The sequence below is a fragment of the Rhinolophus sinicus genome, linkage group LG01 (assembly GCF_036562045.2).
Source record: "Rhinolophus sinicus isolate RSC01 linkage group LG01, ASM3656204v1, whole genome shotgun sequence".
Lineage (NCBI taxonomy): Eukaryota > Metazoa > Chordata > Mammalia > Chiroptera > Rhinolophidae > Rhinolophus > Rhinolophus sinicus.
The window spans coordinates 129,316,530-129,343,317 of record NC_133751.1 but is presented as its reverse complement, the minus strand read 5'-3'; the positions used below and the strand labels follow the sequence as shown (position 1 = coordinate 129,343,317).

At 39.8% G+C, this 26,788-nt stretch overlaps 1 pseudogene; it reads right to left on the bottom strand.

Moving 5' to 3' along the window:
- Nucleotides 1-1,625: 1,625 nt before the first annotated feature.
- On the bottom strand, nt 1,626-2,437 carry LOC109458692 (ras-related protein Rab-40C; annotated as a pseudogene).
- Between the last annotated feature and the right edge of the window lie 24,351 nt (nt 2,438-26,788).

Genomic DNA, 26,788 nt, shown 5'->3' with positions numbered 1-26,788 from the left:
AACATTTTCAGAAGTCGTGAAGGCTGATACCATGGAGCAGTAGGGTACGGAGTGAAATGGGGGTTGAGTGTAATTCCCGTTATATAGAATTGCAGCTATGTGGGAGGAGAGAAACAATTCAGGAACCAGAGAGGCTGTGCTGAAACCTCAGGAGAGCACTAGTAAAATGTGGTTTCCATACATTTCCAAGAGACAAGCTGATTGTTTTCACATAATTATGCATATTGATTAGAGCATATTTCTTTGCTTTGTAATTAAAGGGAATCTTGGGAGAGTTTCTAATTTGAGCCAGGCAGGAGAATCTTGAAAAGGACATTAGTAAAGAAGTTGGCACTCTTTAGGTGGAATTTTAGTGTCACTAAATCAGTTAATCTTCCCAATATAAATTACATCATGTTGCTGCTATGCCCCAAGCTGTACAAAGTTTAGCGTTGTTTGAAGTCATCTCTCAAAAATTTTCAATGCACTTTATGCTTTTTTCTCCAAGTTTATCACCGACAATTTAAGGTCAGAACTGAGTTTTTCTTTCTAGAGGTCATAATTTACTCCTACGTATTAATACAATGTCCCTGAGTTGGCATGTTACACTTTTTAGTGAGATTGCATTCATTGTGTTCTAATGCCTCTCTCCCTCTCAGGGAATTTTCTCCTACAGTTACTCCACATCTTCTCTGCATCACCAACTTCCCATCATAATGCAAATGCATTGTTAGTCTCCAACACTAAAAAATAATAATAAAACATACCTTTTACCCACATTACCTAAGAGTTTCATCCTTTGTCCTCTTCTCTACAAAACTCAATTCTTAGGTGGTCTCATGGTGATTTCTCAGATAATATATATATATATATATATATATCATCTATAAGGTGATGACTCCTCAGCTTTCCCCTGGGCTTCCGTTTGGTAAACCTAGGCACTGAAAATTAACAAAAAGTAAGCCTTTAGAGTCTCACCACCATCTCCAATCCAACTCTTAACCATTAACATTCTCCTAGCAATAAACAGCTTTATTCACCCAGCCGTTCGTGCCAAAACTTCTTTCTCATTCCCAATCCCTCACAAAAGTTGTGTTTGATCAACCTTAAAATGAGATTCCAATTAAAAAACAAACAACAAAGAAAACCCAAGACAAAACAAAGGAATTGGTCTTTGTCTCCAATCCTCTCCCTTTCCACATAGCCCAAGCTCATTCCCACAGCTGAGGTGGGTTCACCACTTGTCTGCATGGAGTTTTCCCTGCTGGACCATTGAAACTGTCTAAATAGGTGAACCATCTTCTATATAAATAAGAAAGGCAAGCCAGGCCGCCAGGGTCCCCTGGGACCTCCCACTGGAGGCCTGGCTGTGTTAAGCTGCTGCTTTTCCACTTTGCGGCCGCACTTCCAGGTTCCAGCCTTGTTTGTTTTGCAATATCAGCAACACCAGCACCAGTGGCCCTCTGTGGAGCTCATTCTGGCTGAGACCACCAAGCCCACCAGGTACAGCCCGACACCTACCAGGAGGGGCTGTGTGGCCAAAATCTTCCCTGCACATAGTGATTGGCTCAGCTGGTCCAGGAGCATTCCCCAAGTGTGAGCCCTCCCTGATGGCATCTGGACCTCGAGGCACCCTGCCTGCCTGGCTAGGAAATCTTACAGTTGCTCTGCACAGTTCTGGAATGGGCTGGGGGAAGATGGACTTGAATCTCTTGAGGGTGTTACCCTTGCTGCCCTAGGCCTAGAACCTACTTGCCAGCGAGTGAGAGCATCTGTGTGTCATGAATGCCATTGGCCACGGAGGAGGACCTGAGGTGGCTCTTGATGGTGACGAGCTGTGGGAGCTTGTCAATGAGGTGCACAGTGGTGCAGGAGATGATGGCCCAGCAGCAGGGGTTCTGCAGGCTGAACATTCTGTTGGCCTCCTGATCTCTACTCGGTGCTGCACAAGCACCATGTAGGACTTGGTGACATAAAAGGACTCAATGCACAGCTGTGCGAACTAGGTCACGCAGTTCTTCCTTGCGCAGGTGTGTGCCTGCTCCGTGGAGACTGGCCACTTGAAGACCAGGTGCAGCAGATTCCCAGCCAGGATCCAGGGAGACCTCCCTGTCCCCCTCTGGCCCCCCTCCGCCCTGCACATGCTTGTGGATGTCTGTGATCTACCAATGCATGAAATGGAAGGACCAGCGGATGTTAATGTCATACTCCAGGAGAATCCCTTGCATCCCCTGTCGTAGGACCTGAAGATGGTGCAGAAGCTGCCCTGGCCCAAGCTGTCCCAGAGCTCCAGCAGGATGGTGGTCGTCTTATTCTGTTGCTGTAAGTATGTGCGGTACTCGGCTGTGCGGTGCTGCAAGCTCTCCAGGACCTCACTCTTGCTCACATCACTGTCACCCACCAGCAGGGACTTGAGTAGACAGTCGTAGCTCTTAACCAGTCTGCCCTAAGTCCCCATCTTAACTCACGAGCGCGTGCAAGGTGCACCGGCACAGGCCACGTCAGAGCACGGCGGTGAAGGAGGCCACGTGCCATGCGCCCGGAGGCCTCCTCAGTCTAAGGTTCCACCTTCCCCTGTCTCCATACCACTATTATGCTTTTTATGGATACCTGAAATAGCCTCCACACCAATATTCTTCCTTCTGCTCTTGACTCCATAATACATTTCCCCATAATAGCTAAGAAGATGTTTTACAAATATGATTCATATTGTCACTTCTGTAGTAGCCATTAGCGCTACCCACTGACCACACTGTCCCTCTGTCCCTTTGGATACATGGTAGGATTGCCTTCTTGTGGGTGGGTGGGGTTATGTGGGTTGTTGTGACCGGTAAGTTGTGAGCAAAGTGACTCCTGCATTACTGAGTTGCTATTACTGGTTCTAGACCCTCCAGAATATACTGTTCCCACTGCCACAGACGTTAGCGTGTTCAAAACAGTGGTGACTCTGGCAGGCTGGGTCCTAGAGTGAGGATAACGATGGTTACCACAGAGAACACAGTCCTTAGCAAACCCATGATGGCCACACAGTACGCTCATGAGCAAAGTCTTAATTGCTTTAAGCCACTGAGGTTTTCTTTTGTTACCACTGCATAGCTCACTCATCTTGATTGATGTTCTCTGCTGCTTGACATATGTCCCATGTGAATGGAGTTCTAACATATTTGGAATAAAATACAAATCCCTTACCATGGCCTACATAAGCCTATGTGACTTGTCTCCTTCCTACTTCTTGATTCTTATACTCTAGACATACCCTCCTTGTTTCTCTTACTTGCCAAGCCTCACTTCTTAGGCTTTTTCCACATTCTGTTCTCTGTGCCTGAAATGTTCTCTCCTCATATCTTCACATGGTTGACTCCATCACTTCATTGGGTTTTCTGCTCAGTGTCACCCACCTAGAGACTTACTTTCTCTCTTTAAAATCTGTCCTCCACCATCTCACTCATATTTCTTGATATTTTAATTTCTGTACTATTAAGAATAGACCAGGTTATGCCAAAGTAACAGAACAACCCCAAATCTCAGGAGTTTATCATAACACAAATTTACTTCTGGTTCTCATTAAATATCTAACTGAGGTCAGCAGTAAATCTCTACTCACTGCATCCGTCAAGGACCAAGGCTACTGGAGACTTAATTTTATCATAGGTTTCCAGGATCCCTGTGGCATGCAGAGGAGAGCCGTACAGTATCTGGCACAACTAATTAAATATGCAACCTCAGAAGTGACACATGCTGCTTCAACTCATCATTGGTTAAATGGCCTGCCTCAACCACAGACAGGATGTTGTCCTGGAGGAGAGAAGAATTAGATTCTCAGGAAAGCCGCAACAGTCAATATAGTCACAGCTGCTGTATTGATTTTCTACTGCTGCATAACAAATTATTACTAACTAGGCTGTACTTAAATCAACTTTCTTTTATTATCTCAGAGTTCTGTAAGTCAGAAGTTTGGGTGAGCTTAATTTGGTTCTGTGTTCAGGATAGCATTAAGCTAAAATCAAGACTGAGCTGGGGGCATGTCTAAAGTATCAGGAGAAGGATCCACTTCTAAGCTCATTGAGGTCTTTGATAGAATGCAACTCCTCGTAGTTGTAGGACTGAGGAAATAGCCAGAATCAGGGTTCCAGGATACTCAGCCTCCAGTCACTAAATAGAGAATATCATCTTTATCTGAGAGAGAGAGAGCGTGCTACCATGCAAAACCACCCTGACATGTATTATACCATCTAAATGAGAGATACAAAATTGCATTCTGATATCATGCTTTTGACTCTCATCATAGGTCTCTGTAAGGATTGTCATCATTCTTCTTCTGCATTGGATGTGAAATTGGGACTGAGAATATTTTTCTTTGATTCTATGTCTCCTTATCACTGTAGGAGAGCTCTCTTTTTCCCTTGAGGGACAAGATGTATTAAGACCTCGGCATATTTTCCTGTATAGATTGGCTGCTGAGAAACTCTGTGGGTTTGGTGTACAGTTCCAAAAGCTGCATTGATCCTTATTGTTAGAATATTGCCTTGATCCTCTTAACTCAGACCTCTCCAGGCCACCATACATTCAGACAGGGTAAACTGCATCCTCACGTCCCATGTGTATGTATGACTACATGAAACAGGAAGAAAGATAAAGGGCATGTGTTTGGGTCAAGAAAACACATGGAAGGAGGAGTACCAGGAGCGAGTGAAACCCCAGGGTATCAGACAGATTGTGGCCCAAATCCCATGTCTGCCATTTGCTTGTCACAATTTATATATCCCCTATAAGCTTGGGTTTCCTCACCTGGAATTTGGTAATGAAAATTCTTCCCTCATAGAGTTATTGGGAGGATCAATGAAATTACCTACATAATTAATACAATATCTAGTTCTTAGTAAAAGCTCAATAATTGGCAGCTCTGATTGTTCATATTATTACATTATTGAAGAAGAAAGATGGAGGGAAATCCAAGCAAATAAGTCAAACAGCCTCAAAATGGATCTACTAGTGAGTTGTTTTTAATGTACTTTCTCTATGAGATGTGCGGAGCTTCAGACTTCTGGAAAAATTATGACATCATAATGTTTTTCTCCGAAGAATTCTATATTTTTCTTTTTCTTTTCTTTCTTTCAGGATTCATGATTCATTATGTCCACAGTTTTGCTCAAGTGTGTTTATTCATTCATTCTTTTATTCATCAATCATTCATTTATTCAAAAAATACTGTGAATCTGCTTTGTGCCAGATACTGAGCTAGGTGCTGGGGGTGTAGTAGTTAATACAAGCACAGCCTTGCCTTTGCAGAGGGCACAATCTAGAGAAGGAGACAGAATAAAGGCTCTTATAAACGATAATTGTATATGCCTCCTCTTGTCACAAGGAACAGTGACCTGGTGAGCTGTTTCACAGAAAGGTCTTAATGAATCCTTCTAGGATTATTTATGACTAATGAAAAGCTTCTAAAAAGGTGAAAGCTTAATCCAAATAAATGAATCTCTAACGACAGAAGTTTGTTTAATGTGACACCAAGAGTGAAACAGATATTTAAATCAAAGGCTCTGCCAAGAACCCTTTAAATCCCACCACATAGTTAACTCCTGCTCTGCTGAAAAGTAAGGCTCTGATATTCTTTGCACATGGTGACTATTTAACAGTAAGGGATGTTCTCAACCCCGTGCCTCAAAGTGACACTCTCCCTCCTTATACATAAGCTCAAGATAACCGAATCTGTTTTATATTTTAAAGATGAAAAGGACTTCTTGACCAGATGAGCAAAGAAGTATCCATAATTGGAAGAACAAGAGGCTTTTTCATTTTAAGCTGAGACATTTAAACATGGACATGTAATTAAATTACAAAATGGAATACGATGATTCAAGTTGAATGGAATTCAATGGTCCGCAAACCTTGCTGCACATTAGAAACACCTAGGGACCTCTTTTAAAACACCAGTTCTGTGCTTCATCCTAGACCCATTAAATAAGCATGCTTGGGATCTGGACATTAATTAAAAAACAAAAAAATCCCAAGATACTTTATTATACAGCCAGGTTTGAGACCACTGGAGTAGAGGAGAAGAGTTGCAGGGACTGAAGATGCACCCCGAAGGCTTAGACAGATTTTGATAGATGGAGAAGAATAAAAATGGCAGCCTGGCAAGAGACTAGTGTGAGAACAAATGGCCAGACTTGAGAATGGAGATGAGGGGCCCGTTTAGCCTCCAACCAGTAAGAAGCCAGGACCCTCAGCCCTATAACCACAAGGAAATGAATTATGCCAACAATTGGAGTGAGTTTGGAAGTGGGTAATTTCCCAGTCAAGCCTTCGGATGAGAACTCAATCTGGCTGGCACTTGGTTGCAGCCTGTCAGATATTAAGCAAAGGACCCAGTTAAAAGGTGCCCAAAATCCTGACCCACTGAAAACTGTGAGATCAATATATGTGTTATTTTAAACCACTAGATTTGTGATAATTTGTTTTATAATAAGTGAAAACTACTATATCTATCCAGAAGTACAAATCAAAATATTGTTAAAGATGCGTCAAGTAGGGATCAGGTATAATTTGTAGTATTCCATCTTATCTGTAGCATTTGTTCTGTGGTTGAAGCTTCTGGCTTTCAATAATTACTAATTTACAAAAAGTGCTATGTGTAGAGTTATCACTTTGACTCATAAAGCCCCTTTAAGACGGAAAACAAGTGGGATTCAGGCAATTGGAAGACAACTTTAAGAATTTAATATAGTTCTCTTCATTAAAGAAAGACAGGTCAGTGGAACTCACCAATTGTTCAGCAGCATGAGAGATAGTTTTACCCTGTGGGTATTGGTTTGCTATTATAGTTACTGTACTCAATATGAGAATGAATGTTCTTGTCTTTTGAAGGAAATTTGGGGATAGATTGATCACCTGAAAACATGTGGAAAATGCTAGGTAGTCAACTCAAAATAATGTCTATCTATGGTATGACAATTAGTTTGCGAACTTGTTGCAAAGATGTTGCTAATCTTTTTTGATATCACAGGGACTATTCATTATGAATTTGTACCAACTGGACAGGCAGTTAACTAAGTTTACTATTTGAAAGTGCTGAAAAGGCTGCATGAAAAAGTTAGATGACCTGAACTCTTTGCCAACAATTCATGGCTTTTGCATCACGACAATGCACCAGCTCACATGGCACTGTATGTGAGGGAGTTTTTAGCCAGGAAACAAAGAACTGCATTGGCACACCCTCCCTACTCACTGATCTGGCCCCCAATGACTTCTTTCTTTAAACAAAGATAAAGGAAATATTGAAAGGAAGACATTTTGATGACATCCAGGACATCAAGGGTAATACAACGACAGCTCTGATGGCCTTTCCAGAAAAAGAGTTCCAAAATTGCTTTGAAGGGGGGCTTGGCACTGGCATCAGTGCACAGCTTCCCAGGGGGAGTACTTCAAAGGTGACCATAATGATATTCAGCAATGAGGTATGTAGCACTTTTTCTAGGATGAGTTTGTGATTTATTGTCCAGTCTCTATCTATCTATCTATCTATCTATCTGTCTGTCTGTCTGTCTGTCTGTCTGTCTATCTATCTATCTATCTATCTATCATCTATCTATCTATCTGTTGATATACACTGACTAATCTCATCTAAATTCTGTTACCCACCTTTTAAATAAAGCATCAAGAGTGTCCTTGTATATGCACTCTTTTAAAAAATGATGACATTGAATCCAGCTGCATGCATTTCCTTTGTAGGAAGCAAGTGACATCTCTGGGCGGCAGATGAAATTGCCTAATACAAATTAAATATGGGTGTAGAAAAGAGTATCCACAGAAAACTCTCCAGAGCAGGATGGTATGATCCCTTCAATCAATATTCTCTGTATAGAGCACTTTAGAAACGTTAACATTTCTTCAATTACTACTTTCTAGGACCGTCCAAAGTTGAACATAACTTATATCCAAGGGACACTGGTGACACTGTGATTTATAATTATGCCTACAATAATGATTACGTAGCTAGCAATAATAACTTATGTTTGTATATAGTTTTATAGAGGTGTTCATGTTAATGATCTTCTGAAAGGTAAAGCCGAGATATGACATTCTCCATTTGAAGAGAGGGAGAGAGAGAAAAAGAGAGAGAGAGATAGAAAGATAGAGATAGGTATGGAGAAAACAAAGCCAAGATGAGAGGAGATTTTATACTTTCTTCCCTAAGTACTTATCATTATCCTGCCCCATTTCATTAATACTTGTGCAAACATGGAGACAAGACTTTTGCCCACCTTCCATCCAGGAACACCAAGGAAAAGGAGGAGATTCATCACCTCTTGTTGAAAAAAATCCTGATTTTTGACATCAGCCCTCCTTCCCTGAGTGTAAGCACTAAGTTTGGAATCTTTGAGCATGAGAATTGATTCTTTGAGGAAAAAACCAGAGCCCAACGAGATCGCATGTCTTGTCCAATAAGAGTAAGAGTTGACCTGCAGTAGAAGCTACCTACCATTTTTTGACATCTTACTCTGTTCCATCCCCTTTAAACACATTATTTTGAATATTTCCAAGAAGCTTTATGCATATGAGGAAACTGAGGCTCAGAGAATTTAAGGTACTTGCTCACAACTAGCTGGACAATTAATATGTGGCATCTGAGGGATTTAAAGCCAGGTCTATTGAATGCTAAAGCCCATGCTTTTTCCATTAAAACAGGCTACTTATTGAAAATCCAGTTCATTTTATTCCCAGCTATAGCAGCTTTCTTATCAATGAGTCTGAGCCTAGGGTTATACATCAGAGATAAAATCAAAATTGGTCTTTATCTTATAAGGCTTTATCCAGAGACTGTTTCTCTCTTCCACAAATAGTAGAGCTTAGGCTTGTGAGAAGATAGAAGGGTAACCGCTCTGTTGTGGAGGAGTTCTTATGTGTGTGTGCGTGTGTGTGTATACTTGTGTGCACACACCTGTGATTACATGGCCCTGCTATAATAGGTGCTGCAAGTTGCATGCTCTCTCTGATGTTTCTGCATAGTTATATATTTTTACTTTTTCATTTTTATCCGAAATGTAGCTTCTCATTGTTCCTATATGCAGGCTTTCATCAGCATGTATTAAATATGCCTGTTGGAAAGTCCACAGTGATTAAAGACACCAGACTTTGGGTGGAGCCAGGGGTACAATGTGGAACAGTGAGTATTTACATGACAAATGGAAGGCTTTTCTTGGAATGTTAAGAACAGAAGGTGCAGACAGACACAGTAGTCTCTCAGCCATGCTTTAATGAGCCCAGGCCCGTGGCTGGCTGGCTTCTCAGTAGCAGTACACGTGTGCACTGAGAATAAAAGAAAGGATGCATTGGCTTTGCTTGGGCAGGTGTCGCCAAGGGGAAGGAAACATGACTCATGACACTTGGGCTAAGTTGGCACTACTACCATCACCCTTGGAAAGCAGTTGGTGGGCAGAGCTCTAGGTGGTATAAAAATGACATGTGCAGCAGCTTCAACCTCACTCAGGAGGCTTCATAGGGTTGGATAAAGAGGAGGATTACAAAAGCTAAAGCTTTTGTTTAAAGAGAGATTACAAAGCATTTAGCTCGGATCAAGTCGGCCTGACGCTTAACTGCTAAAATGTGCCCCTTTTCTGTGCTCTGTGATGAGTTTTGCTCTTAAACTTAATGCTCAAATGTGAAGATGAAGATGAGGCTTTATTTGGAATCACTGCAGATGAGGTTGTTGGTCTCTTTCCCTTCTGTTAATATGAATTCAGAAAACAAGAGGATTAGAAGAGATTCTAATCAATTGTCTGACAATAGTTTTTCTAGTAACAAGGGCAAATGTGCTTTCTAAGTACTTGAACGTGAAAAGGAAATCATGCAGCAAAAGTAGACACAACAAGGTTAACACCTACAGAGATTTTCATGAAGTTAATGGTTTGTTTGGAAAGTGTCTATAGTGTAGACTGACCATGTTGGGAGAATAAAAAATAGAGGTTTTAAAACATTCAATCTATTTCCCCCCTTCTGAGACTGAACTGGATTGACTGCATGGCTGATCCGGTGACTGCAAAAATCTACACATTCAAGAGGTGACTTTAAAAAATGAATTGACCAAAACTCAGCCAATTTGTCAACTATTTGTAGAATTGGCCTTTGTTCGGCTAGGGATCGTTCCTGATCTTCTCTGTCAGAGAGATTTTTTTGCTTCAGTGGATCTGTCCTTTTTTTTGGGGAATTAAAATCTGAAGAAATATGATAGAATTCTAAGGGAACCACATACAGTAAAATTAGATATATGTGACTTATTAATTCATTCATTAATGCAGTAGTGATTGTCCTATTCTGAGCACTAGAGATGACAAACAAGACAGATTTCCTGCACATAAGTTCTAGTAGAGAAGACAAACTAAATAGTGAACAAAGAAGTATATATGAGGATATACTCTCAGAATGTGGTGCTACCAAGAAAATGAAGGAGAAAGAACATAGAGAATGAAAAGGCTATTTTAGAATGGATGTCAGGGTATGCTTTTCTGAGGAGATGATATTTGAGCAGCGATCTGAAGATATGTAGGAATAAGTGATGTAAAGATGTAACAAAACAGTGTTCAATAGAGAGGGAGTAGCATAAGAGGGGAATAACAGGTATCACGTTCTTGGAGCGGAAACTAGCTTGGAGCTCAATGAGGCCAGTGTGGCTGAAGTGGAGAGGGTGAGAAGGAGCAAAGCAAGAATTAAGGCTGAAGAGTAGCAGAGGCCAAGTTATGAAGGCCAAGAGAGTCCACGGTAAGAAGCTGGGCTGTTATTCTAATGTAATGAGAGGCAGTGGAAGAGTACTTCCAGGGAAGGGCCGTAATCCGATGGGTGGTTTACAAAGCTCTCTGGTGACTATCTAGAGAATATACTGTAGTGCGGCAAGTGTAGAAGCAAGCAGACCAGTTGTGAGTCAATTGTGAAAGTCTGAGAAGAACATGGTATCGTAGAGGAGTGTGATGTTTGAAGAAGTGAACAGAAGTAATGAGAATGGGATATCCTTTGAGAGTAAACCCAACAGAGCTTTCTGATGGATTAAATATGGGGAGAGCTGAGGTGAGAGAGGATTTGAGATAATGGAGAGGATGGAGCCATGTAGAATTTTTCCGTGCACATCCTTCATCTGTGCACAGACCCTGGTTGAGTTTTAGCGAATGGATGAGTGTTGGAAGACAGTGAAGAAGCAGATTTGGTTTGTGTGTATGTGTGTGTGTGGGGGTGGGGGTGGGGGTAGGGGGTGGTGGGAGAAGGTTGGAGGTGGGAATGAAGAGTTTTTATTTGAACATGTTATGTTTTATATACCTCTAAACTACTACTATTGCTACTAACTGCTCAGTTAGGGATGAATCTGTGCTCAGAGAGAGCTCTGCAATACAAATTGGGCATCGTCAGCATGTGAATGCTATATGAGAGTACTGTGTTGGAAGGTTGCTGATGGAGACAGAACAGGACTAAGAACAAAGAATGGGCAGGACAATAACCAGGAAAGGGTAGAGGAAAAGAAACTGGTGAATACAACTAAAGAGAAGCCATCGGTGAAATAAATAAACTTCACAGAGAATAAAGTGAAGGGAGTATTTCAAATCTCACTGAATGGTTGAATAATATAATGACACTGAATTGACTAAAAAATTTAGTGAGATAAAGGTGTTGGTGATATTGATAAAAGTGATTAGTGAGGGAAAAAGCATGATTATAGAGTTAAAAAGAAAATGGAAGGTTGGGAAGTAGGGACTGAATGTAGATAATACAGTCAATGATTTTTTTCTCCAAAGAGAGAAGAATAAATTGACAATAGCTGGAAGGGAATTTTGGATCAAGAGATTTTTATTTTTTTTACAACTTATTTGTATCCTCTGTTAGTCAGGATAGGCTGGATTATGCTGTAATAACAAACTAGGCCTCAAATCCCCGTGATTTACTACTACAAAGGTTTATTTATCACTTATGCTATTATACATGCTCAAGGAGAGTCAGCTGGATGTTCTGCTACCCATAGTTTCTCAGGCTCATGGTCTGACTGGGGCTCCATTGCCTTATGTCTGCATGATGTCAAATATACAGACTCTTCAGTATCTATAGTAGAAGAGAAAGACTAGGAAAGGGGACTGGGACTTTCATTCTTGTAGTCTGAAGTGATTTAATTGGTCAGAAGAAACATTTAATTGGTTAGAAGTAATCACATGACCTACTAAGGAAGTGGAAAATGTAGAAGAGCAAATGAAATTTTTGTGGGCCTCATGGCCTCTACCGCATAAGCCAATAGGAATGATGCAACTGGGAGGGTGAAGTAGATGTAGCAGTCAAATTTCTGCACAGGCCAGAGGGGACAGAAATCTGTACTTTTGGAGATACTAGTTTTAACATCTCTATCTGAGCAAGGATGTTTTACCTCCTGTTTCAGGAAAAACCTTGGGTATGTGGATACTGATTTGGGTATGATAGAAAAAATGAGAGCATTATCTTCTGAATACTTTTATTTTATTGGGAAAATAAAAACCAAGGTCATCGATTAAAACTGAAGAAAGGGGAATTATTTCTGTAGATTTTAAGAGAATGTCTGTAAATAATGTTCTCAAATAGTGGAAAAGCAAGTTTACTAGGGAAATGAGAAAAGATGGTAGAGGCAGTATAGTGTACTGGATACTCAGAGGAGATCCTAAAGACAGACTGGAATCCAATCTTGGCAGTGTCACTTATGATTATTTATTTTGTAACTTACTTAGCACCTAAGTATCTCAGTTTCCTGACCGTAAATTGGGATAATAATAGTATACTTACATCATAGGGTTTCTTGGGAGATTAAAACAGCCTGGCACTGTGAAGTGTCACCTGTCATTGTGAGGATAGCTTGACAAGGGGACAAATACAGGTCTATGATCCTGAAAATGAAATGATTCCAGTTAGTACAGCTGTGTGTTTTTTCTCTACCCATGTTCAGCTGCTCAGTTGCTACGAAGCAGATGTAGGCAGAGAATTAGCTTTGTCAGAGTTTGACTTGATGTGTATGAGAGAGGGCATTTTGTCCAATACTCTTCTTCCTCTAAGTACGAAGATGTCTAGTTCCACATTGTTTTATTTCTTATCTGAAATCCTAAGCATTTTTCTATTGTCTGTGAGCTGTATTAGATTTCACAAGGTCAAACTTCGCAGGGGCCCTTCAGAATATTTAGAGGGTTAAAATTCCATTTCTGATTAAATTACTCCTCTTCTCCAAGCTAAGTACCATTTATGATTCCATAAATGTAGCTTATTTGGCAATGACTAACGTGCAAGTCTCTCCCTGAAGAAGTGTCACTTAGATTTAAGAGTCAAGCAAATTCTATTAAAAATTTCTCTCTCGGAAGTGAAGGACATTATTTCTATACCCAACAAAATTATATTGTTGAGAGAAAGCACCCATTACTTTCCTCGTATGTGACTCCTTTTTCTTCTGTTTTAGAATCCCTGTGTATTTGAAACTTGATCTTTAGTGGGGAACAGTACACGATGGATCTCCACTTCAGTTATCCTGGCAGCTTACATACTGCTTTCTTAGCTGCTAATGATCTGAAGCAAATGTCACCAAGCGGAAAGGAGGAATAACTCCAATGAAACTATTAGGAGTGCTGAATGCATTTTCTTTCCCCACGTAGGAATCTGAGAGGAGGCCAACATAGGAATCTGTTATTGTATAATAACAATAGGACAATTTTTGCCATGTTTTTCTTTGCCTTTAGAAGTCATTTTACTTTGGTTTCTCTTTTCAAAAATCCTCTTTAGCTTCCTTCAGAACCCAGGCTTTATAGAAACCCTTGTGATATTTGATACCAGATATTACTCAGTATCTAATTCATTGGGATTCCCCATCCTACAATTATTAGTTTTCCGATTTAAAAGGGCAAATAGCTAGCAATCTCCATGATAGCCTCTTCCAGCTCTAAATTAGGCTTAGAGGCACAGCTGGATGGCTCAGTTGGTTACAGCGCAAGCTCTGAACATCAAGGTTGCTGGTTCAATTACTGCATGGGATGGTGGGCTGCACCCCCTGCAGCTAAAGATTCAAAATAGTGACTGGACTTGGAGCTGAACTGTGTTCTCCACAACTAGATTGAAGGACAATGACTTGGAGCTGATGGACCCTGGAGAAACACACTGTTCCCCAATATTCCCAAATAAATAAATAAATAAATAAATAAATAAATAAATAAATAAAATTTTAAAAATACTTCTAAATCTGTGCAAACAAAAACGATATGACTAGGGGCTAAGCCTGGTGGCTCAGGCAGTTGGAGCTCAAAATGGGGAGAGGGCTAGAAAGATTTCACAAAAAAAGTTAACACCTAAGCTGAGAACCTAAGGAAGAATAAAAATTACTCAAGTCAAGAGTAAGAAAAATGTCATTCCAGGTAGAGCTAATGGAGTACTTAAGATTCTCTAGGACAAGGGCCCAGGCTGTTGCGCTCCATGCTCTTAACGCCAAAGGCTGCCGGTTCGATTCCCACATGCGCCAGTGGGCTGTCAACCACAGGGTTGCTGGTTCGACTCCTCTACTCCCGCAAGGGATGGTGGGCTGCGCCCCTTGCAACTAATAACGGCACCTGGACCTGGAGCTGAGCTGCGCCCTCCACAACTACAATTGAAAGGACAACAACTTGACTTGCAAAAAAATCCTAGAAGTACACACTATTCTCCAATAAAGTCCTGTTCCCCTTCCCTAATAAAATCTTAAATATATATATATATACTCAGAAAAAAGAAACTAAAATTAAAACAATAATAATCTAATGCCAAAATCAAAGAAAAACTGTAATTATTTATATTGCAGATGGCACCAGATGGGAAGATGCTCCATACTCCATTCTACTCCCAGACACATTCTTCTATTCCTAAGACCTGGACAACCAAGCAAATAAGAAAGCCTTCTGTGGCATCCAGTTTATGATGCTTACCTTATTCGAGTGGTGGAATTGTGAGTGATTTTGATATTTTTTGCCAATATTTATTCCTTCTCATCTAGTATTTTGAGTCTAAATAACTCATAAAGACAGTATCTATCTATCTATCTATCTATCTATCTATCTATCATCTATCTATCTGTCATCTATCTTCTAATTATCTATCTATCTATCATCTGTCTATCTGTCTATCACGTATCTATTTTTCTATCCATGTATCTATTTAATGGCAGAAATAATCTCAAAAACAAAGCAGTTGTCTTTGGGATTAGAAGTTTGGGTGATAATTTTGTCTTTCTATTTTATTATATTTTCAAATATTTTTAGTATATTCATATATCTTATAATTAGGGAATAAAATATACTATTTTAAAAACAATACTTTAGAAGACTGAAAAAATTAATTTTATTACATCTTATTTTAAGTCACTTTTGCAACAAAATATTTTATTTTCTACTTGGTATGTTTTATCACAGAAGTGACAAAGATAACCTTTTTATGAAGAAGATATATATATATATATATATATATATATATATATATATATATAATTCAACATGGAAATGTGGATTCTTGATCAAAATAGAGGGTATGTTGGGTGGTCTGTCTTAAAATATAGTTTAGGTGGTATGCAGAACTCACAATGGTGGTTCCCCAGGGTCATTAAAAAGCTATATTGTCTAGAAGCTAAAACTAAGGATGACTTTTTAATAACTATAATTTTCACAATCTGGAGAGAATTATTGAGATAATCTGTGCCAATAAATGGATGCAGAAATAATGGATGTATGAGGGGCTGTGGCATATTGTAAAATATAGGTGTCATCATGAGAAACAGCTAAAACTGAGGTATAAGACTCTTGAAACTACCGATTTGCAAGCACCTGATTTATACTTTTTATACCTGATTTACATTATTTTATTGTTATTTTCATTATTATTACTATTATTGTTAAGGCATATTTTACATACATAGAAATGTGTATATTTTAAGTATACATTTCTATCAGTTTTGTAGAGTACAACTTGCATAAGGAGAATAATGAGAGAAATCTAAGAAAATAGTTTGGTGGCCAAAATTGAGGCATCTAGTATGCTATGAAAAGGAATTAATATTTAGTCTTATGATCAATGAGGAGCCTTCTCTTATGTATTGAAGGGAGAATAAACCAGAGCAGGAAAATCAATTGAAAGTATTGCAGTTATCCAGATGAAATATAATGAGGATCAGAACTAAGACTTTGTCAATGGGAATTAAAAGGAGGTAGCTTCTTAAAACTAATACTACTTTGGAGGCAAAAAGAATGACATTTATACTATTTCTGTTGTTGAATGTCGCCAACTATTAGAAAAGTATTACATAAATCAAGTCCAAATGAATCTTTGGTATTTTCAGGTCTCATTTTAGAGTCCATGTTTCTTGTTAAAATGTCAATTGTTGATTTCTGTCTCTAACTTCTCAGAACTTCTAGCAGCCTTGTTCTACTTAAAATGTTGCTCATCAATAACATTCTATCAATGAAAATACCAAGTTATGATTCTGTAATTGTTGATTCCTTACATGCCCTCCCCCAACTTATCAGTTTCTTTGTTTTCTGTTTTAAATGAAAGACAAGCTAATTTAATTCCACAAATAGTTATTGAGCTTCTATCACAGCAGTAGGCACTAGTGATAGAGTATACACCTCAATCTCAGCCTTTGAGGAATTCTTTATCTAGTGCAGGTAGGGAGATAGTAAATCAAGAAGGGTGACATAATAACTCCAAATGGCTACAATACAGTCTAAAGTAACTACCAAAATGAAGAATTAAGAGGGTCGAAATGCTAAGAGGGTTCAAAGGAGTGGTGTTAGGGGTTAGGAACAGTAGGTATGGTTCTGCGTGGACCACACACAATGTGGTATAGGTTTTAATAATGGAGACAATGGTGGTGATGATGATGATGATGATGATGATGATGATGGAGGACAAGTTCCTTTTAGCATCTACAGTTATATTACTTACTGTTGACGTGTCTGTGGGTGCATGGCCAGGAAGGGTACACATCTGGGGGTACATGGTCATCTACATGCATGGCTGGTCTCCTGCATTAATGATTTAAATAATTGATTATGTAATAACAATAATGAGGACTGTTAGCCAAAGAGTCAGTGTTTATTGTTTGTTTTGCTTTTTCAGGGGAATAAAGGCAGTTGTGGGAAACCTCTTTTGAATTTACAGAATAAGGCAAATACACGGGAGGAAAACAATCACAAAGGACTGAGGAAGCTCATGTGTCAGCATTAAGAGTAGGAAACACGAAGACTCTAAGGAAAAGGAATGAAAGAGAACAGTTTCTTCTTTTCTGCCCCTGAAAATATACTACTTAAAAACTGAATCACAAGTGGAGGAGTAAAAGGCCATTGTATGATGGACTTCAATTACAGGGGAGTTAGGAAAAGAAGCAGCAAGTAGGATTTCAGTTTGGTTTTTAGAAGATTCAATAAGGCTGATGCCAGGAACACGATGAAGTAAATTTCCCAAAGGCATAAAATTTTGGCAGAAAATCAGAATTATGTGTTTAGAAATGAGCATTATTCTTTAACTGTAACAACAAAAACTCTATATTTTTCAGCCTGGAAATGAGTTTTAGAAAGAAGATAATAGATGTATTCATTCATTCATTTATTCCTCAAACATATATTGAATGACAGTTATAGACCAGACACTGTGCTAGGCATTGGTAGGGAAATGCAGAGGTGGTGAGGTCTCCCTCAAGAAGTTCATGTGAGGTGACTCACAAGAAAACAAAAACAGCCGATAAACATGGTGATGTGTATTGTGAAGCTGTTTATGGGCTGCTAAGGAAGTGTGGAGAAAGGAATTCTTCGTCTGCCTCGGGCAGTCTGGAAAGGTTTCCCAGAGGAGAAACCATCTTGAGCTGGCATGTGTGGAATGAATAGAAATTGGCCAAGAGGAAAAAGTGGGGATAGATATTTAAGGAAAAAAATGAGGAACAAATCATCAGTAACACTTGCTGCAGATAAGATTCACTGTTGGATGCTAAAATTAGTGGGGGGAAAAATAAAAACAAAATTAGTGGGTAAAATCTTTAGAACAAACAAGATTTAAGTAGTCTCAAAGTAACTTCCCCAAGAAATGTATTAACTACAAAGGCAAAGATAACAATTTTACAGTAGAAAAATCCAGCAGAAATCACTTTCTAATAGATAGAGCCCAATATCACCAGTAATAAGACATATAAAAATTATAAACCCCATAAGATAATTCACTAAAAAGAGCACAACATTTCTTTGGTGTTCTTGTTTTTAAAGATTTTTATTGAAATGCAGCTAACACACAACATTATATTAGGTTCATGGGTATACCATAGTTATTCAACATTTATATACCTAAAGAAGTGATCACCATGATAAGTCCAGCAACCATCTGACACCGTACCACGCTATCACAATATTATTGACTATATTCTTTATGCTGTAAATTACATCCCCATGACTTATTTGTTTTATACTTGGAAATTTGAACCTCTTATTCCCCTTCACCTTTTCCACTTTTTTAAAATTTTTCAATTACAGTTGACATTCAGTAATTATTTTATATTAATTTCACATGTACAGCATAGTGGTTAGACATTTGTATAATTTAAGAAGTGATCCTCCTGACTAGTCTAGTACCCCCCTAGCACTATAAATAGTTATTAGCATATTATTGACTATATTCCCTATGCTTTATTTATATCCCATGACTGTTTTGAAGCTACCAATTTGTACTTCTGAATGCCTTCACCTTTTCCACATTGTCCCCCAATCCCTCTCCCATCTTATCACCTTAATGAATCTAGTATCTATCTGACACCATACATAGTTATTACAATATTATTGACTATATTCCTTACCTATAACATACATCCCCATGATTGCTTTGTAATGACCACATTTTACTTCTTAATCTCTCCCACTTTTTCACCTATTCCCAACCCCCCTCTTTTCTCGCAACCATCAGAAGGGTTCTCTGGATCTATGAGTTTGTGTCTGTTTTGTTTGTTTATTTTGGTCTTTAGATTCCACATACAAGTGAAATCACATTGCATCTGTCTCACTGTCTGACATACTCCACTACTCAGTATAATACTCTCCAGGCCATCCATGCTGCCACAGATGGCAAGAACCCATTCCCATCCATGGCCGATCAATCTTCTGTTGTATATGTGTATATGTACCACCTACGCTTTTCATTTCATCCATCAACAGCCACCAGGGCTGCTTCCACATCTTGGCCATTGTAGACAATGCTGTAATGAACATATGGATGTACCTGTCTCCTTGAAATAGCATTTTAGGTTTCTTCAGATTATTACCCAGAAGTGGGATTACTGGGTCCTTGTCTTTTGTTATAGTCTTTGTTGTTTCGAAGTCTATTTTGTCTGGTATAAGTATTGCTACCACAGATTTTTTTGTTTTTGTTTTTTTTGTTTTTCCTTTTCATTTTGATGAAACACCTTTTTTCTTATCCCTTTACTTTCAGTCTGTATGTGTCTGAAGTGAGTCTTTTATAGGCAGCATATATGAGGGTCTTGTTTTCTTATCCATTCAGCCACCCTATATTTTGACTGAAGAATTTAATCTATTTACATTTAAAGTAATTGTTGATAGATATGTAGTTATTGCCATCTCATTATTTATACATTTGATTTTTTAAGTTTATTCTATTTAATTAATTAATTAATTAATTTACTTATTTATTTATTGTCTTAAAGAAGTCCCTGTAGCATTCCTTGTAATCCTGGTTTAATGGTGAGGAACTTCTTTAGCTTTTTCTTGTCTGGGAAGCTCTTTATCCTTCGATTCTAAATGATAACTTTGCTGGGTAGAGTAATCTTGGTTGTAGGTCTTTGCTTTTTATCACTTGGAATGCAAGTATTTCCTGCCAATCCCTTCTAGCCTGCAAAATTTCTGTTGAGAAATCAGCTGATAGTTTTATGGGAGTTCCGTTGTAAGTAACTAACTGCTTTGCTCTTGCTGCTTTTAAGTTCTATCTTTGTCTTTACCCTTTGACATTTTAATTATGATGTGTCTTGGTGTGGGCCTCTTTGGGTTCATATTGTTTGGGTCTCTCTGCACTTCCTGGGCTTGTATATCTATTTCCTTAGCCAGGCTAGGGAAGTTTTCAATCATTATTTCTTCAAATAGGTTGTCAGTTCCTTGCTCTCTCTCTTCACCTTCTGGTACCCCTATGATGCTAATGTTGGTATGCTTGAAGTTGTCTCAGAGGCCCCTTATACTCTCATCATTATTTTGGATTCTTTTTTTTTTTTTCTTTTTTGCTGTTCTGACTGGGTGTTTTCTGCTACCTTATGTTCTAAATTGCTGATATGATGCTCTGCTTCATCTAATCTGCTATTGATTCCCTCTGATGTATTCTTCATTTCAGTTATTTTAGTCTTTATATCTGACTGGTTCTTTTTTATGTTTTCTATCTCCATTTTTATGTTTCCTATCTCTTTGTGGAAGTTCTCCCTAAGATCATTGAGCACCGTTATAAACAGTGTTTTGAACACTGCATCTGGTAGATTGCTTGTCTCCATTTTGTTTAGTTCTTTTTCTGGAGTTTTGTTCTGTGTGTGTGTTTTTGGGGAGGTGGGGGTGGGGTGGGGTAATGTTTCTTTGTATCCCCACTTTGGCTGCCTCCTTGTGTTTGTTTCTACATAGGGCTGTTATGCCTCCCAGTCTTAGTAGAGTAGCCTTATGTAGTAGGTGCCCTGTGGTACCCAGGGTTGCAATATCCCTCATCACCAGAGCCAGGTGCTCCTGGTGTGTCCCTGGTATGGGTTGCATGCGCACTCCTGCTGTAGTTGAAACTTGATTGCTGGTTGCACGTCAATAGGAGGGATTGACCCTCAGGCTTATTGGCTATGAGGACTATCTGTGACTACAGTGGAAGAACTATTGTGCTAGGGCTGACCTTGCAGACCAGAGTTTGCTCTAGCGAGGCTCTGGTTCCTGCCCTGCCTGCCCTGCTCCAGCCCAGTCTGAAGCTGGCCACTGGTCCTTTCAGCCATAGGGCCTCCTGGGAGGGAACCCACTGCAGGCCAAGTTTAGCATCAGTCTGTGCCCTACGTGGGGCCACCTGGCGTGAGCCACCAAGCAATTTAGAGATGGCCACTGCCCGTTCTGTGCTTGGAGGTGCCTTGAGAGGCCAGGCACGAACCAAGACCAGCTGCTACTAGTGCCGGGCTTAGGGCTGCTCAGCAGAGGTAAGGAACATACCGAAGCCAGATGTTGATTGTTTGGGTTTTGTGAACCTTTGAGAGATTTTAGGAATGTCCACAGCATGAGCCAAGGTAGGCCCTTTATACGAAAAAGCCACTGGAAGTGGCTTGGTTGTACCCGAAATTGAGCAGGGCATGGTCTCAGGGCAGAAATTGGGTGGAGTGTAGTCTAAGAGTGGGACATAGGAAAGGTTATAGCCAGTTCGATGGAGACTCAGAAATGGTGTCTGCCTGTATCTGCATGCAGGGAGGGGGAGGGCTTAACAAAGAAACAACGACCTATGCCAGCTCCTTCTTCTGGGGGAAAGCTGCCCCTCCAGCCCACACACTATACATCCCTGGTGACTTTCAAGTTGTTGCCTTGGCACTGGAGCTCAGAGCGAATGAATCTGTCAGTGAGTAAGTCTGTGCTTGGTCCCTTTAAGAGGAGTGCCTGGATTGCAGCTGCCCTCCATCTCATTCAACTACAATCTCTGCTGGTTTTCACACCCAGAAATTATAGGGACTTTTCTCCCCAGCACTGAAACCCTGGGCTTAGGAGGATTTGGAACCCCTCATTCCTCAGGAGGAAGCATTTGCAGCTGAGATATCCCTTTCGATTGTTAATGGTCATATGTGGGTGTGGGACCAGTTTGTTCCACATCTCTGCCCCTCCTGCCAGTCTCGAGGTGGCTTCTTCTATAAATCTGTAATTGTAGAGCTTTGGTTCAGCTAGATTTCAGGTGATTCTTAGTAATGGTTGTTCTGTGGTTTAGTTGTAATTGATGTTGTCCTGAGAGGAGATGAGTACAGTGTTTCCCTACTCGGCCATCTTGACCAGAAATCCTCTGTGGTGTTCTTGCCAAAAATGCATAACTTAAGTCCAATCATGGGAAAGCATCAGACAAACATTTATCAAAATAACTGGTCAGTACTCTTCAAAAGTGTCAAGTTCATGAAAAACACAGAAAGACTGAGGAACTGTTACAGACTATAGGAGACTAAAGAAAAATAACAACTAAATGAAAGTTGGGATCCGGGATATGACACAGGACAGGAAAAAGGTTAGTGAAAAATACCAGTGGAATTTGAATAAGGTCGTTAGTTTAGTTAATGATATTATAATGTGAATTTCTTTTATTTGATAAATGGACTATTGTTAGCTAAGATGTTAGGGAGAGAGAGGGATATATAGAAAGTTTTTGTCCATTTTTAAACTTTTCTGTAAGTCTTTCGTTCAGAATTTAAAAGTTTAAAAAAAGACATGCAGATTTAAAATACAGAATGTACATATGTGAGGATGAAGATATTGATAGAATCTCAGCGTTGGATGATTGTGGGAGATGAGGTCAGCCACGTTCTTCTTAAGGAGTTTGGGTTGTTCCTGTAGGTGCTAACAGGTCACTGAGGAGGTTAAACAGCAGAATATCACAAGTAGATTTGTGTTTAATGAACCTCCCTCTGGTGACAGCAAAACACGAGGGTAGGGCCTATATTGGAGTGGCTTCTCTCCATCACTATCCCATTATAGTGGTACCACAGTTTTCGAACATCTCTGTTGACGAGCATTTCGGTTTATGAACGCCGTAAATTTTATGGATCTATGGTATCATCAGATAGTAAAAATCATGCTAAATTTACAGTTTTAGGGGTTGATTTTAAAGGTCTGGAATGGATGAATCCATCTTGCATTACTTTCCATGGGGAAACCGTGCCTCGGGTTTTGAACATTTCAAAACTCGAACGGTCTTCTGGAACAGATTACGTTTGAAAACCGAGGTGCCACTGTATTGAGGACTATAAATAATAGAGCCACAATCACTCTATGCACTGACTCTCCACTAGTGAGATGAGTGGCTGCTGTTGAGATGCAGAGATTGTCTATGGGGATTGGTGGGATTTTATAACAATTAACAAGAACTAATTTTCCTTCAACCTCCATTAAGTATGAGGTGTTAGATATTAAACAATATTACCTACTAGGGATAATTTATCAGTGACCTTTTAGAAGATGAGGAATTATCTTGCCATGTATTATACTAAATCCTCTTTCTCCATTATCTAATAGCAAACATTTTTAATAGGCCTCTGAGGACCTATTTTAAATATTCAACCTAATACAAAATGCTTGTAAATATATATCTTGTGCAGATAAAGTGAGCTGCTTTCCTTTTTTGTTTTTTTTGGAGATCCTGGCTTTAGATAGACAGACAACTGAGGGATGTGAAATGTTGAAAACTATGTAAAAGGTACTCAGTAACTGCAGGTCTCAAGTTTCCGCCATGTGAAACTGTAACATTCATTTGTTCAAACGTTTCCCTCCCAGCCTCTTAATAAGAGGCTAATTTTTTTCTAATCCTAGCTCCTAACTGACCTCTTTCTACCCCAGGTCTCTTTTGTAGAGAAGATGATGCTGCTGGTCCCAGTTGCCTCACAGGCTCTGTATCTCCACCCTCACCTCACCCCCTAGACACACAGATTGGCCTTACATGGGTGCTGGATTACATCGTTACTAAGCTTTTTCTGTGTTTTTCTGTATTTGAAGAGCATATGTCAGAGATGTTGGTCCTTACGAAGCCCCCAAGCACATGTTTCAGAAGCCTCATTTCTAGGGTTAGTACCACTGAAAACCAGGTAGGGAAAGGGAGAAACTTTCTCTCAAGGGGCAGTTCTAATAGGCCTAGTCAATTCCACAGCAAGGGGCTCTGTTAACAGACACTGAGACACTGGAGTAAGAATGCCTGCTAGAGAGAATGAAAATGTGCTTTCAGAAAGAGCCAGGGAGGACCAGGGAGCCAGGGACACAGGGATGAAAGAAGAAATGAAAACTAGGAAAGTTTAAAGTCACTGAATGGGAATGAATAATATCTCCAAAAAGACTTGGCGATTAGACGACTCTCATTGTAAATGTCTAAACTCCAGAAGACATCTGAAAGTATATCAGATGCCACTTTCTGGCATGAAGACAGAACATTTAGGCACCATTCCCTCTTGGATACGAACAAGGTACAGTGCCCAAATTAACCTTTGTTGAAAAAGACCTCCCAACTGAGTTTAAATGTAAAGGTATGGTCTTCCTAAACAGTCATGATGTAACTGACTTCCTTTGGAGCTGAAAGCAGAATTTTCCCCATATACTCACTTTTAAATATCAATGAATCTTTGCTATGTTCTTTGGCAGCCCTAAGATCTAGGCTTATTTGCCTGGGATGAGGGCTTGAGGACTAGGGATTGCCTTAGTTTCTACACAGTCAGGTTTGCGGCAGGACTAGAATAATTTTTTATGTTCTAATGCAGCTTTGAACTCTGAAAAGTCAGGTGCATGCCAGGCTTAACATGGAACAAATTCAGCTCCTGTGTTCCAGAAGAGCTGCCTGTACTCTGGTGATGGACAACGCAGGCTGTGGCTTCTAAAGCAACTGAACTCTATCCAGCCATTAGGAAAACATCGTCAAGTCAGACAGCGCACAATACAAAATGAACTCTACTTTCTTTGGGCTTTTCATACCCAAGGGGAAGAATATTTGATTTTGGGCTTTAATTGCTTTAAATATTGATGTATTTCACTTGAATTTGCAAGGGTATACAATCTATGGACTTTATTTTCTTCCAAGGAATTTGATCCTGGAAGGGAGTTTATATTTAGGTATTAGGACACTTTATCGTTGGGTTCATTTTGTTTCTGGGTGAGTTATATTAGGCAATGTGCTTGGACAGAATGCAGGATTGGGAAAATATAGGCAGACAAATTTCAGTTGGCCACAGTGACCTTAGAATTAGTTTAATTAATGACATATTTCAGTGGGGGAAACATCTACACTGTCATCAGCAACCTCAGGAGGTTCCTCAGTGGAGAAGTGATTGGTATGGGCGAGAGCTTTATGAAGGTCAAATCGATCACCTAATGGGCTGCCAGTCTCCTCCTGCAAGGAGATAACTGTATTATTTTGACCTCATATTTAACATTAAGACAAAGGGGTTAAGAGAACCAATGCCTCAGGAATGTTGACTACATGATTCCTGTTTCCAAGGGAAGTGATATCAATCAGCGTAAACTTCTGGCTTCTCTCCTCCCGTCTTACTTATTCTTGTCCAAGACAGATGGAGTGAATGATCAGACTGATGAAGTAGGGAAAGGAACTGGGGGGCTCAGTCCCTCCTTGCTCTCTTTTTGGGCTCTCTCTGCCTTCAAAGATCATGTGTTCTTCTCTGTTCTCAGGCATGAGCTAAGCTTAGTGCCTGAGGCTCTGTTGGGGAGACGTACAGTTTTCTTACACTATTGGAGACTGAGGTGCCGTATTATGAAATGTACTGTTGCTTGTCACTTAAACCACAATCTCTATCACCTTTATAATTGAAAATGTTGACATTTTGATCTCTCTCTGCCTCGTTGTGGACACTGGAAAGATTTCTATTTGTAAGCTAGATGATCTTTGTCAAACTATTTAACCTCTCCATTTCTCAGTTTCCCCATGTGTAAAATAGGATAATACCTGTGCCTACTTTTACAGGGTTTTTGTAGATTAAAATAGTTAATTAAAAGTGCTTAAGAGAATGCTATGTCAGTATTTGCTATTACTCTTTTATCTTATTTATCAATTTGTACAGAATTTGAGGAGTGGGAATGAGAGATGCTTTTGATTGCGTCTCCCATGAAATCTAACAGTTGGTACTAGGTACACAACACAACGATGTGTACTGGCTGTAGCCTAGTGGTAGAAACAGACAGCAAATCCATAATTGTAGCACAGCATGTGACATGTTACAATGAAGACATGTGCTATGTGTTGTGGGAACTCAGAGATAGAGACAACTGGCAATTCAAACGTTACTACAGTTGTACTCAAGACTACCCGAGGAAAATTGTGAATTGGAGCCCAATACCTTTCAGCCCCAGAGTGAAACCTTCATTTTAGTGCTCTTCTTCCCCATTTTTCTGCTACACAGTGATCTGTGTTCTGTCACTACTCCTTGGCCTCCCTCCTGGAGTTGTTCCTTCCAGCATTCAATTCCAGATTCAATCACAGGCTGGCACAACAGCTGAGGCACCCATGCATAGGAGCTGCCAAACCATCAGCTGAGGGTTGAAATGCCACTGACTATGTAACAAAGTGGAAAAAATGAGTTTATTGGAAAGGAGAGGACATTGTCCACCAGATGAGGATTGTAGTTCCAACCAGCAGAAGCCAGCTCAGGATGATTAAGCAGAAAAGGAATGTATTGAAAAGACATTTAGCAAATCACAGGATCATTGAAAGCAAGCTGGAGACTAAGTGTTCAAGGCAATTTCCCCAAACCATGCTGTAATACAGGTCTGGGGAGAAAACTGCAGCTGAGGACACTGTACAGTGGACAAAACGATTGGCATCACCACCACTTGTGCATGAGGCCTTTACTGCTTCTGCAGCCACTGATGCTGCTGGTACTGATGCCTCTCCTACACAAGCAAAGTGACTGCATCGTCTACAGCTCCCATAGGCCCCAAATGCTGGATAGTTCTTTAATCTTACAATGCAGCAGCAATAGAAAAATGGATTGTGTGCAATTCTTCTTTTGCCACTGCTTACTTTCTATTACGATTTTGCAAAGGTGCAGCCAGTTGGTGGAGTCCAG